Source organism: Phoca vitulina, unplaced genomic scaffold (genome assembly GCF_004348235.1).
Source record: "Phoca vitulina isolate PV1807 unplaced genomic scaffold, GSC_HSeal_1.0 scaffold6, whole genome shotgun sequence".
Taxonomy (NCBI): Eukaryota; Metazoa; Chordata; class Mammalia; order Carnivora; family Phocidae; genus Phoca; species Phoca vitulina.
In genome coordinates this window covers 67,087,850-67,101,274 of record NW_022589709.1, presented here as the reverse complement: position 1 = coordinate 67,101,274, position 13,425 = coordinate 67,087,850, and the positions used below count along the sequence as shown (strand labels likewise).

The 13,425-nt window shown below is 37.0% G+C and overlaps 1 protein-coding gene across 2 annotated transcripts in view; it reads right to left on the bottom strand.

Moving 5' to 3' along the window:
- Positions 1-13,425, bottom strand: part of IL6ST (interleukin 6 signal transducer) — a 50,469-nt gene extending 37,044 nt beyond the window's left edge. The window contains exons 1-2 of one of the 2 annotated variants that reach the window (XM_032404402.1): positions 13,235-13,425; positions 7,163-7,249 (exon numbers count right to left, since the gene is read on the bottom strand). The gene's annotated coding sequence lies outside the window, so the exon portion shown is untranslated. The remainder of the gene's footprint in view (positions 1-7,162; positions 7,250-13,234) is intronic. The other variant, XM_032404403.1, reaches the window with a different exon arrangement.

Sequence of the window (13,425 nt, the reverse complement as noted above, 5' to 3'; positions counted from 1 at the left end):
CATGCCTACTTCAAACTTCCCTGATGTTCATGTAGTATCACAGAAACATGAAAGGGACATTTTGTTGACTCTGACAAAAGCAGTTAAAGCAAATCTTTAAGAGAATCATACCTTTTACCTTTCCCTAGCAGTTAAGGCTACTGACTCTTCAACTGCCATACTATTTTATGCACACAGACATAAAAATTCAGTTTAAATTTCAGTACTAGGTTAAATTCTAGTGCAAGTAATGGTAGTTCCTCTTTGAAATGTAAATGATAACTTCAAACTCAGGCAAGGAGTTGAATCCTCCATTACTGTTTCACACATATTAAGCCTTTGATATAATTTAATAATATATAAGAAAGAAATTAAATTTACAATGATATATTAAAATGCAAAAGAAATAATTAAGTTTTCAAATGAAGAGAAGTTGAAAATATATCATGTAGAAGTCCCCTATAATCCCACCACGGTAACTAATGTGAATAATTTGGTGGATACTTTTGCAAAATTTTCTATTTATATATTACAACATTATATTGTATAAATATATACTTTTACAAAAATGGGATCACAAAAATGTGCTATAACTTGCTTTTTCCACTTACTACATTTGGATATACTTCTAAGTCAATACATAAAAATTAATTCTACTTATAGCATTTGTTCAAATTCACCTTCTCATATAGGTCTTCCCTGACCACCCAGTATTGCTTATCCCCCTTTCCTATTTTTTCTCAATGGCACTTACCACTTTCTAAAATGACTTGGCAAACATTTCCTGTAAAGGGCCAGATAATAAATATTTTAAGTTTTGTGGCTATTAAGGTCTCTGTTGCAACTAGTCGACTTTGTTACAGACAGTACGTAAACAAATGGGCATGGCTGAATTCTAATAAAACTATTTATTAAAGTATTTATTAAAATAGCATGGTCTGCAGACCATAGTTTGCCAACCCCTGCTCTAAAATAGTTTACTTATTTTATTGGCTGTCATGGGTTGAATTGGGTTCTCCTCCCTAAAGATATGCTGATGTCCTAACCCTCAGCATCTCATAATGTGACCCTGTTTGGAAATAGGGCTGTGGCTGAGGTAATTAGTTAGGATGTCATAAAGGAGCAGAGTGGGGCCTTAACACAGTATGACTGGTTGTTGTTATGAAACAGAAACAAACAGGCACAATGCTGTGTGACAACACAAGCAGGTACTGGAGTGATGTAGCTATAAGCTAAGAAATGCCAAGGACTAACTAAGGGCTACCACCAGGAGCTATGAAAAGGCAAGGAATGATTCTATCCAGAGTTTCAGAAGGACTTCTGGCCTCCAGAACCTTAAGAGAATAAACTCCTGTTATTTTAAATCACCCAGTTTGTGGCACTTTGTTACAGCAGCCCTGGGAAACTAATACATTATCTGTGCACCTAAAATAGAATGTTAGCAAATTAGGCAAGAAATTTTGTCTGTTTTGTTCCCTCCTATCTTCCAACCATCAAGAATCACACCCAGCATAGTAAGCACCTCAGTATCTTTGCTGGACAGATAAAATGACTTTCTTGCTGTAAGCAGGTGCATAATATATTAGTGGAATAAATATACTGTAATATAACTAGTCCCAAGTCTTTGTATGGGCATAAGCTTTCATTTCTCTTGGGAAAATATCTAGTAGACTAGCTAGGTCATATCTATGGTAGGTATATATTCATATTCTTCTTTGGTGATGTGTCTGTTCAAATATTTTGCTCGTTTTTAGACTGGGTGTGTTGTTTTCTCAGTATTATGTTTAGAAAGTTTTAAAAAATAAAATTCTAGATACAAGGTCTTTATTAGAAAATCCTTTTTTAAGTATTTTCTCCCAATCTGTGGCTTATCTTCCCATTCTTTTACCGTGCTTTTTTTTTTAAACGAAATTTATGACTTTATTTTTTTTTATTTATTTTTTTTTAGATTTTATTTATTTATTTGAGAGAGAGAATGAGAGAGAGAGAGAGCACATGAGAGGGGGGAGGGTCAGAGGGAGAAGCAGACTCCCTGCTGAGCAGGGAGCCTGATGCGGGACTCGATCCTGGAACTCCAGGATCATGACCTGAGCCGAAGGCAGTCGCTTAACCAACTGAGCCACCCAGGCGCCCTTTTACTGTGCTTTTTAAAGAGCAGAAATTTTCATTTTAATCGAGTCCAATTTATTAACTAGTACTTCTGGTATTGTATCTAAGAAATCCTTGCCTAACCCAAAGTCTCAAAGGTCTTCTATATTTTCTAGCTAAAAGTTTTATAGTTTTAGGTTTTATTAGGTCTATCAACTATTTTGAGGTAATTTTTATATATGGTGTAAATCAGGTATTCAAGTTCATTTTGTTACATATGGGTAGCGAATTGTTTCTGAACTATTTGTAGAAAAACTACCCTTTCTCAAGTGAATTGCCTTTACACTTTCATCAAAAATCAGTTATCCATACATGTGTGGGTCTATTTAAATACTCTCTATTCCATGGTCGGGCAAACTTTTTATGTAAAGGGCCAGAGAATAAATGTTTTAGGCTTTGTAGACCACAATGCTTCTGTTGGAACTACACCATCTGCTGTTGTAGCACAAAAGCAGCCGCAGATAATATATAAACAAATGGGTGTCGCTGTGTTCTAACAATACTTTCCAAAAATAGGAGGCACCCTGGAGTTTACCTGTGAGTTCTAATTACCCAATTTCTGCTCTGTTCTGTTCCATTGATCTATTTGGTTTTAAGTACTGAAATCAATGTTCTGTGTGTAGTTAAAAACCATGGCTACTGCTGGATGGAGTGTTATATAAATGTCAATCAGACCAATCTGGTTGATAGTGTTATTCAAATCTTCTATATCTTTAGTCATTTTCTGTCTATTTCCTCTATCAATTATTGAAAAGGGGGTTTGATATCCCCAAATATAACTGTAGCTTTATTTATTTCTTCTTTCAGTTCTTTCAGATTTTGCCCTATTTTGAAGCTACATTATTAGGCACATAAATGTAAGGTCTTGAGGAAGCGACTCTTGTTATCATTGTGCAATGACTTTCTTTACCAATGGTCATATTCTTGGCTCTGAAATCTACTTTGACATCATTATAGACATCTAATCTTCTCTTCCATTAGAGTTATCATGGTATATCTTTCCCCGTTCTTTATATTTTACCTATTTCTTTCTTCATATTTAAAGAGCTTTGTTTTTTATGTTTTGTTTTGGTAGGTAGCGTACAGTTGTACCTAATCTGACAACCTCTGCTTTCAGGCCACTTATATTTAATATCATTATTGATATAGTTAGGTTTAAAGCTATCATCTTTAAATTTTTTTTTTTTAAGATTTTATTTATTTGCGAGAGAATGAGAGACAGAGAGCATGAGAGGGAGGAGGGTCAGAGGGAGAAGCAGACTCCATGCTGAGCAGGGAGCCCGATGTGGGACTCGATCCTGAGACTCCAGGATCACGACCTGAGCCGAAGGCAGCCGCTTAACCAACTGAGCCACCCAGGCGCCCTAAAGCTATCATCTTTATATTTGTTTTCTACCTATTTGATCTCTGTTCTCCCTCTTCTTCTATTTCTGTCATTTGTGTTAAGTGACTATTTTTTATGATCTCCATTTTGTCTTTCTTTTTGGCTTATAAGCTATTAATTCTTTGTTTTGTTATCTTAGTGATTACTCTAAGATTCATAGTATACATCTTAAACTTATCAGTCTACAGCACCTCACGCACAGTAAAGTATACTAGAGTATACATCCATTTCTCCCCTCTGGATCTTTACGCTATTTTTGGCATACAACTTACTTTTACATATTTTATAAACTTCAGATGTACTTTATATATGTTGTAAACCATACTGTCATTGTTTTTGTTTAAATAATTATCTTAAAAGAGATTTCAATAATACAAATATCTTGTGTATACATCCACGTCTACTACCATTTCTAGAGCTTCTCACCCTTTGTCTAAGGTCTACATTTTCATCTAATATTTTCCTTCTGTCTGAAGGAAATTATTTTATTATTATTTGTAATGTGGGTCTGCTGGTGATGGATTCTTTAAGTTTCTATATACCTAAAAATATTTCATTATTATTTTTCATAGATATTTTCACTGGGTATAGATTCTCAATTAATTTTTCTTTCAGTACTTTAAAAATGTAGCTATTAAGTTCTTGCATGCACTGTTTCTAATGAGAAATCTACTATCATCCTTATCTTTCTTCTTTTGTATGAAAAGTCTCTTTTCTCCTCTGGATGCATATAAGTTTTTTTACAACTAGTTTATCACTAATTTTGAGCAATCTGACTGTAATGCACCTTGGTAAAGTTTTCGTCATGTTTCTGGTGCTTAAGAGTTTGTTGAACTTCTAGGAGCTGCTGGTTTAAATAGTTCTCATCAAATCTAGAAAAATTGTGGCCATTATTTCTTTGAATATATTTATCTGTGACCCTCCTGCTCCCACCCTTGAGGATTCTAATAACATGTATTATTAGGATGCTTGAAGTAGTCCCCCAGCTCACTGCTCAATCCACTTTTTCCTTTTTTTCTATGTTTTATGATAATTTCTACTGCTGTGTCTTTAGGTTTACTGATCTTTTTGTCTGCAATGTCTAATCTACCATGAATCCTAACTTGTGTATTTTTCATTTCACACATCATATTTATCATCTCTAGAGGTTTAATTGGGTCTTTTTCACATATTCTATAATTCTACCTAACTTTTTGAACATATAGGACGCAGTTATAATAACTTTTAATTTCTCTGGTAATTCTAACATCTATGTCAGCTCTGGGTTAGTTTTAATTAATTCTTCTCATTATACATTGTACTTTCAAGCCTCTTACATGCCTGATAATTTCTGATTGGATGTTGCACACTGAATTTCACCTTATTTGCTATTGGATCTGTATTGGATTTTTTTATATTTCTATAATCTTTTCTTTTTAAAGATCAATTGGGCCACCCAAACGCTCCTGTATTTCTATATTCTTGAACTTTGTTCCAGGACACAGTTAAGTTACTTGGAAAAGTATGGTCCTTTCATGTCTTGCTTTTAAGATACACTGGTAACTAGGTATTTACCTGAAGAATACAAAAATATTAATATAAAGGGATACATGCACCCCGATGTTTACAGTAGCATTATCTTTAACAGCCAAATCATGGAAATAGCCCAAGTGTCCACTGACTGATGAATGGATGAAGGAGATGTCTGTGTGTGTACATACACATATGTATATATGTATACACACACACACAATGGAGTATTACTCAGCCATCAAAAAGAATGAAATCTTGCCATTTTCAATGACGTGGATGGAACTGGAGAATATTATGCTAAGTGAAATAAGTCGGAGAAGACAAATACCACATGATTTCACTCATATATGGAATTTAAGAAACAAAACAAAGGGGAAAAAAAGAAAGGCAAAGAAACAAACTTTAAAAAAAAAGATCTATTTATTTGAGAGGGAGGCAGAGGGAGAGGGAGCAGACCCCTTGCTGAGCAGGGAGCCTGATGGAGAGCTTGATCCTGGGACCCGGAGATCATGACCTGAGCCGAAGGCAGATGCTTAACTGACTGAGCCACCCTGGCACCCCCCAGACTGTTAACTATAGAAAACAAACTAATGGTTACCAGAGGAGAGATGTGTGGGGGGATGGGTGAAATAGGTGATGGGGATTAAGGAGTGCACTTGTGACGAGCACTGGGTGTAGTATGGAAGTGCTGAATCACTATATTGTAAACCTGAAATTAATATCATGTTCAAATCCCAGGAATTTAAACAAAAACTTAAAATATACTGGGTGGGATTGGAGCAGTGCTTATTCTAGGGTGATTTATTTCCTACTACTGAGACAGGATCCTTCTTTGTCTCTATCCAATATCCCATGAGTCAAATGGTTTCCAACCTGGCTGGTGAGGACAGGAACCTTTCCTGACCCAATGGAAGCACCAAGTGCTGTTATCTTTACCACCTCCAGGAGGTTCTTTCCCTGATCTGTAGTAATTTCTTTACATGCATGCACTGGTCAGCACTCAGGTGAATAGCTGAATAGGACCTCTGAAGCTTTCAAGAGTCCTCTAGTATTCTGCTTTGTGAACTCTAGCTCCTTTGGTATTCCCAGCCATTTCCACAGGTCAAAGAGAATCCACAGAGCTTACCCTGGATTCCCCCGACCTGTGCCATGGCCTGGAAACTTTCTCAAGGTAGTAGGCTAGTGCAATCATAGGGTCCATCTTATTTGTTTCCCATCTATCAAGACCACTGCCTTTCATTATCCAGTGTCAAGTGTCTTGATTATCACTGTTTCATGTTTTTTGGTTTTATGGTTGTTTCAGGCAGAAGGGTAAATCTTATCCTCCTCATCCCATTTTGGCCCTAAGTGCAAGTTGCCTAGTCATTTGGATACCAAATCAAGCAAGGATTACATGATAAAACTATTGTCAAACTATTACGCATATTGGTGTGACAAATCCTAATTAAAGCATTTGCAAATTAATTTTAGCAACATACATGAAAACAAAAAACCCCATAAATACTAACAAGTATTAAGCCTAAAAACAGGGGCGCCTGGGTGGGTCAGTCAGTTATGCATCTGCCTTGGGCTCAGGTTATAATCCCAGGGTCCTGGGATGGCGCCCCAAGTCAGGCTCCTTGCTCAGCGGGGAGTCTGCTTCTCCCTCACCCTCTACCCCTCCCCCCATCCTGCTCGTGCTCTCTCTCTCCCTCGAATAAATTAATTTAAAAAATCTTAAAAAAAGCCTAAAAGTATAAGTACGGTCCATTAAGCAAAAAGATAAAATATTACCCACTGTATTAAGAAAACTATACAATCATTCCAATAGATGTTTGAAAATCATCTGATAATATTCAACAGCTGTTCACTTAAAATTTAAAAATAACAACAAAGTGTCAAAAAAAACAAAGACTGAAAGAGACCATCCTTATCTTGATGAAGTGTAACAAAGAAGAGGATAGATTCTGGAATCAGACTGCCTTTGTTCAAATCCCAACTCTTTATTTTTTGTAAAACATCTTAGCCAAGTTATTTGATATCCCTCACTTTCATTTTCCTTATCTGTAAAATGAAGATAACACCACCACCTACCCACATACCACCTAGGACTTTTGTGAAGATTAAATAGTCAATAAACATAAAGCACTTATAATTTACCTGGCTCATAGTATGTACTCAATAAATGGTAATCTGTTGTTATCAGTGCAGCTCTTGCTGTTGCTGCCACAATCCGTTATCAGAAACCTAGAGCAAACATCATATTCAAAAATAAAAATTAGAAGCATTTCTATCAAAGTCAAAATTCAAACAAGATGCTTGGAGTCATCACTTATTCAACACTGTTCTAGATGGCTTAACCAAAAATAGAACAAATGATGATATAAAAATGGAAAAAGAAAAGCTTGTAGATTATCTATTAAGAAAAAGAATGAGAATCAAATGACAAACTACCACAACTACTGAGCATTTAACATAATAGTCAAACAAAAGATCATCAAAAAACGTAGCTCTCCTATATACCAGCAATAACCAATTAAAATGTAAAAGAAAAAATCCTATTCACAACAGCATCAAAAACTGTAATAACTAAGAAAAAATCTAATCAGAACTATGTAATAACTTTATACAGAAAACTATAAACCCTTACTAAACAGCTCATCAGTTAAGACTTAAATACCATGGAATGGAAAACAAAATATACATAGTACAGACATTGGTTCTTCACAAATTACTATCTTCATGTAACACAATTTTAATCTAAATTACAAAGTAGTTTATTATAGAACTTTACAAACCAATTTAAAATGTCATATAAGACATTAGATAATAACCAAAAGCCCATTTTCAAAAGGAAGAATAAAAAAATACTTGCCCTATCATTTATTAAGGCACACCGCAACATTATAATAATTAAGACAGGGCACTGCATGTGAATAATTTGATCAGTGGTATAAAACAAAAAATCCAGAAACAGACCCATATATATTTAAGAATTTAATCATCTGATAAAAAAAAAAAAGCACCTCGTATCACTGGGGAAATAAAGGACCATTTAATAAATAGTACTGGGACAACTGGCTCCACAAGCAAAAAGATGAAGAGTTCTACTTCATTACACATACATACACTCCAGATTAAGGATCTTTAGATTTCAAGTATGGGAAGAAAATACAGAGTTATGTTTATGACCTTAAGAGTCAGGCAAGTCCCCCTACACATTATCACTGACTGTTTTAGACATACGAAAAGGTTTAAAGAGTATTTTGATGACGATTTACGTTCTCACTACAGCTTAAGAAATAAAACATAACACATATAGTTGAAGCCAAATAAACAGGTCTTGCTCTTCAGAAGTTTAAAATTTAGAGAGATAGAATATGCACAGAATGCTACAGAAGCATAGAGAATAACCCAATTCACAAAGGGTCCAGGAAGGCCCAGAAATGAAATACAAGTAAAGATTTTCCTAAACAGAGAAAATAGCATGCATACACATGAGCTATGTCATCTTTGACTCTAAATGTCAAATGAAGATTATCAATGGCAAAATTCCAGCACATGCCAGTGTACAAACCAGAGCTGTGCTATCTGAAACCCAGCTCTGATGAGTTTACTTTGTGTTAGGGAATGGAGGTGAGGGTATATACACAACAGAACATCCAAACAAAAACAGATTGTGTAGACAACCAATATGAAAGGCACTCTTCAGAAGTAATGATGAAACCAATCTACCTCAGAGCACAGGATGAAACGGATGAGTCTGAGTAAAGAGAAAATGAAAATTTGGAGGCAGAACATCCAAATTTTAACAGTGCAACAGATTTACTGCGCTGAAAGGAATAAAGCTCCTGCTCTGAATATGTAAACATAAAGCTTTAAAATAATAACCTATGCTACAGCCACATTTCAACACATATAGCTCTCTTAGTCATGATCCATTAGGTAACTAATTCCTCATTAAGTCTCATTAAGATATACTAGACAGACACAGAATGAAAAAGAGACTGTAGACATTGTAACAAGGAGTGTTTCTGAACATTGTTGACCGGTTGTTTCTTGAATTTCTCTTATCTCCTGATTTCTTTTTTTTTTTTTTTTTTGTCTTATCTCCTGATTTCTACATAATGGTATCATGTGGTTGAATTCTTTCATTTAGCTTCTTTATGTCTCCTTCACTGAATTCTCTGCTAGGGTTTACCTCCTGGCTATGAAAGTACACCAGTATTTGGAATCTACTATTTTTTAAAAATACCAACATATGAAGACATAGGACTTGAAGTATCACTATCTGAAACAAAATAATTTCAAGAATTCTGGCTGGGATCTTTGATTCCAGTTATGTATCATTGTCTTGGATATTCCGCCTCTGACTCAAATAGAAAGGTCTAAAAACAATACACAAATACACACATGCTGGTGCACACATATAGATACAAATGCACCGACTTCTAAGAAAAATCGTATCTTTTTCCCCCATCTAAGATCACCCTTCTTGAACTGCCTAAGTCAATGGGGTCAATTGTTGCCTCTTACCTATCCATTAAATTATAGCTTATCTAATCTTCTTTCATGATGTCTCTCCCATTTGTCTCTTCTTTTCTACCCTCTACCATGACTAACATAATTTAGGCACCGATCACCTTACTATTTATCTGCCTTCCTGCTTCCAGTCTCTTTCCATCCTCCAAATCATTCTGACGTTATAGGTAGATGAATCTATCTAAAACACTACTTTAAACTCGTCACTCTTATCTTCAGAAGCTTTTTAAAGGGTCAATAATAATGCCAAATATTTTAGCTATTTAAGAACCTAAAAATTTGGCTTCATGTGCCTGTGTAACCTATCTTCTCCATTATTTAAAATCTATTCCAGAGGGGGCCGACTGGCTCAGCTGGTAGAGCAAGTGGCTCTTGATCTTGGGGTTGTTGAGTTCAAGCCCCACGTTGGGTGTAGAGATTACTTAAAATAAACAAACAAATAAATAATAAAGTCTACTCTAAAAACCCCCTCTACTCAGACTGTTCCCTCAAGCTACCCCACCACTGTACATCTAAAGAGAATAGCAAACAATCTGCTGAAATTATTTATGTAGTTTCCCATATGCAAAGCAAATATTTAAGTTCTTCATTTTCCTTGACCTCATCATGCCACTCACATCTTGGTCTACTTTTTATCATTCCCTACTCCTATAGACTAAGCTCACTTCTACTGACTAAGCTCACTCCTACAGACTAAGCTCAAGCCACAGTAAACTACTAGACTTTCTCTAACACACTTTGTTATTTCAGAGTTTGTGCTTCTACATAAGCTATCCCCTGACTCTACAGTGTCTTTTCCCAGACTCTGCTTTGCACCATGTATAACTTCGATGAAACATCATCTCTCCTGTGAAATTTCCCTGTTCCCACAAACATCTTTGCTCCCAATGCACTTGTGTACAGTTCTGTAATAGGACTGATAACACTGTACTGTAATTATTTGTTTCTATGTCTTGATATCCTCAGAATCTAAGATACTTTGAGGCACATAGAGGACAATCAAGAGTGGGTTTTAAAAGACCTCCTCGAATGGACATATTATTCTAGTCACTGCCAGTCAAGTATACTATATGAAGAGGGAATATATGCGTCAGAGTTAAGAGCTCAGATTCTGAAGCCAAGCTATCTATGTATGAATTCTAGATCTACCCCTTATTAACTGTGTGGCACTGGACAAATTAAACCTCTCTTTGCTTTGGTTTCCTTCTTTGTAAAAGGAAGATAGTAACATTTACCTCCTAAGGTTATGAGGATTAAAAGAATACGGACAAAGTGCTCAGAACAGTGACTGGCACAAAATAAGTATTACATATGTATCGCCTATTATAATTAATATACCTTGGTTATTTCTGACTCTTTCTACATAGATCTTTATTTGGAATGGGTTTCCTTCATTTTTCTCTTTATCCAAATCTCATAAAGGTTTCAAGTCTGACCTCTGCTCAATCCTTTGATCATTCCAACCGTTAAATAATCACTCCCTAATTTAAATATAGCAGTTTCCCTATCATTCTACATTTAATTGAAACTGCCTTGCATCCTTGCAATTTTTCATACATCTGTCAGCCCATATTTCTTTTTTTTTTTTTAAAGATTTTATTTATTTATTTGACAGAGAGAGACATAGCGAGAGCAGGAACACAAGCAGGGGGAGTGGGAGAGGGAGAAGCAGGCTTCCTGCCGAGCAGGGAGCCCGATGTGGGACTCGATCCCAGGACCCTGGGATCATGACCTGAGCCGAAGGCAGACGCTTAACGACTGAGCCACCCAGGGGCCCTGTCAGCCCAATTTCTGTAAACTCTATAAAGGTCCTAAGAAAACCTCATGCATCTTTGTGAATTCCTATAGCCAGCAGTAAGTGTTTAGTATTTGTTGTGTAAAATAATAAGAGTAGAAACTTCAACTCTGATCATGCGACCTTTGCAATCAAAGAAATGGAGAAGGCTGTTGAGAACATTCCACGCTTCTCTGGGAGCCAGGCTGCTAATGTATTAGGGCCAGGGAGTCTGGACTCCTGTTAAAATGAGAAGCTCTCGCTTCTGTGGGGGGAAAAACCTTCCTTGCAGATCAGTTATGGGGAGTAGGCAAGTTCCCAAACCAAACTGTAGTAGTGGATCCTTTAGGAGAAATGTGTCAGCATGAAAAAATGACCAACTGAGAGTACAGGATTTGGAATTACACAGATCTAGGTTACAAAGCGACCCTAACCCTCAGTTTCCTTCTCTATAAAGGATATCACAACACTTTACTTCATAGGTATATAATAATCGACATTCACCCTAACATTTAACTGCAGTGCAAATTCCCTTGGGAAAATTTTTAAATAAACTGAAAACACTGCAACTCATAAATAAAAATGAGAACACTGTGCACGGTTTTCATTACTAAGAAAATATATTAACTTAGCTGGCAGCAGTATTTATAATATTCTAAATTACCTATGAGAAAATTAAACATGTATAGCAATGTCAATTATACAGACTTGAGGGAAAAATTCCACTACAAAACTTACTCTCCTTTTCTCACACTTTCTCCATCCTGTAATTTTTTTCTTCCACGTGATTAAAAACAAGTGTTCAAAATAATCTCCCAAAACAAATAGCTGGAAAACATGATTTAACTTAATATCAAGTTGGTCCTATAAACGTAGAATTCCATTTACAGTTCAAAAATACTTCCAAATGGGAATTATCGTGAATTTAAGAAATTAAGATAATGGCGAACAGCTAGCTCATATGATGATCTGAGTCAGGAATTTCAAATTAAGAGTTGTTCCAACTTGAAGCTGGCAGTCACACAGTCTAAAGGGTTTGTTTACAGCACTGACTTAACCAAAGGCTTCAATCTTTTATAAGAGTCATCCTGGCATTCTAATCACTAATTATTTTTAAAGCAGTGTAACTGTTGAAAATGCCAATACTACACAAATTAAACCGAAATGGCTGTTCTTCTTAAGGGAGGAAAAACCCAAAAAACAAAAGTGGCAAGTCTTAGTTCTAACCTGTGATTTTTTTTCAGTTGGAGTTATGAATAAAATGCTGTTCATCTACTGAAAAACAGAACCTCGCCGCTTGGAATAACCTTTAAGCTTGGGGGAGGGGTGAACTTTTAAAGATGGATTCGGTGCTTCTCAGATACAGTGTTATGTGGGATTCGTTAGGACGGGTACACGTAAGAGGTAAAAAGAAGAAAAAAGACGTTAGTTTAAAATGTTTTAATTAAGGTGAACTTTCAACCCTGTGAAACATTACAACTTCAGGATGAAAAGATGGCTTTGGTGAAGAGATACTAATCTCCGGGTAGAAAATGAAGAGTCAAGTGCGGGGCTAGTAGAAATTAAGGGGAGATGGAAAAGGGCAAAAAGTGGGGATCTGGGGGCGTGGGCCTAAGAAGGGTGTGTGGGTGGATGTGTGTGTGTGTGCTGGAGATAAGGTCTGCGCTTACGTTTGAGAAATATAGGCGACAAAGTTGTAGAAATCAAATTCAGAGGTGTGTGAACACGGAAAGGAAGGAGGAATGTGGGGATTTCCAGGCTGGAACTAACAAGTTTGGGACGGACACGGTATTAGGGCGCCTCTCTCCCGGGGAAGGGTGGCCCCCTCGAGTGCCAGGTCTCCAGGCCCGAACTCCCCGACCTAGCCCTCACCCTCCCGCTACACGGCCCTTCACTCGGCCACGGCACCTCCTCACCTCAAGCCGCGGCGCCTCTCTCATCCGCGTCTGTAGAGCGCACGACTCCCTCCGCGCCAGGCCGGGCCGGGCCCGTCGGCCGCGCAGCCGCGGCCTCCGGCTCAGCTGCGCCCGGGCGTTCCCCGCGCCGCTCCGCGGGCCTGTCGGCTCCCCGCTTCTGCTCCGGCTCGCTCAGTGTTCCTTCCCGCAGA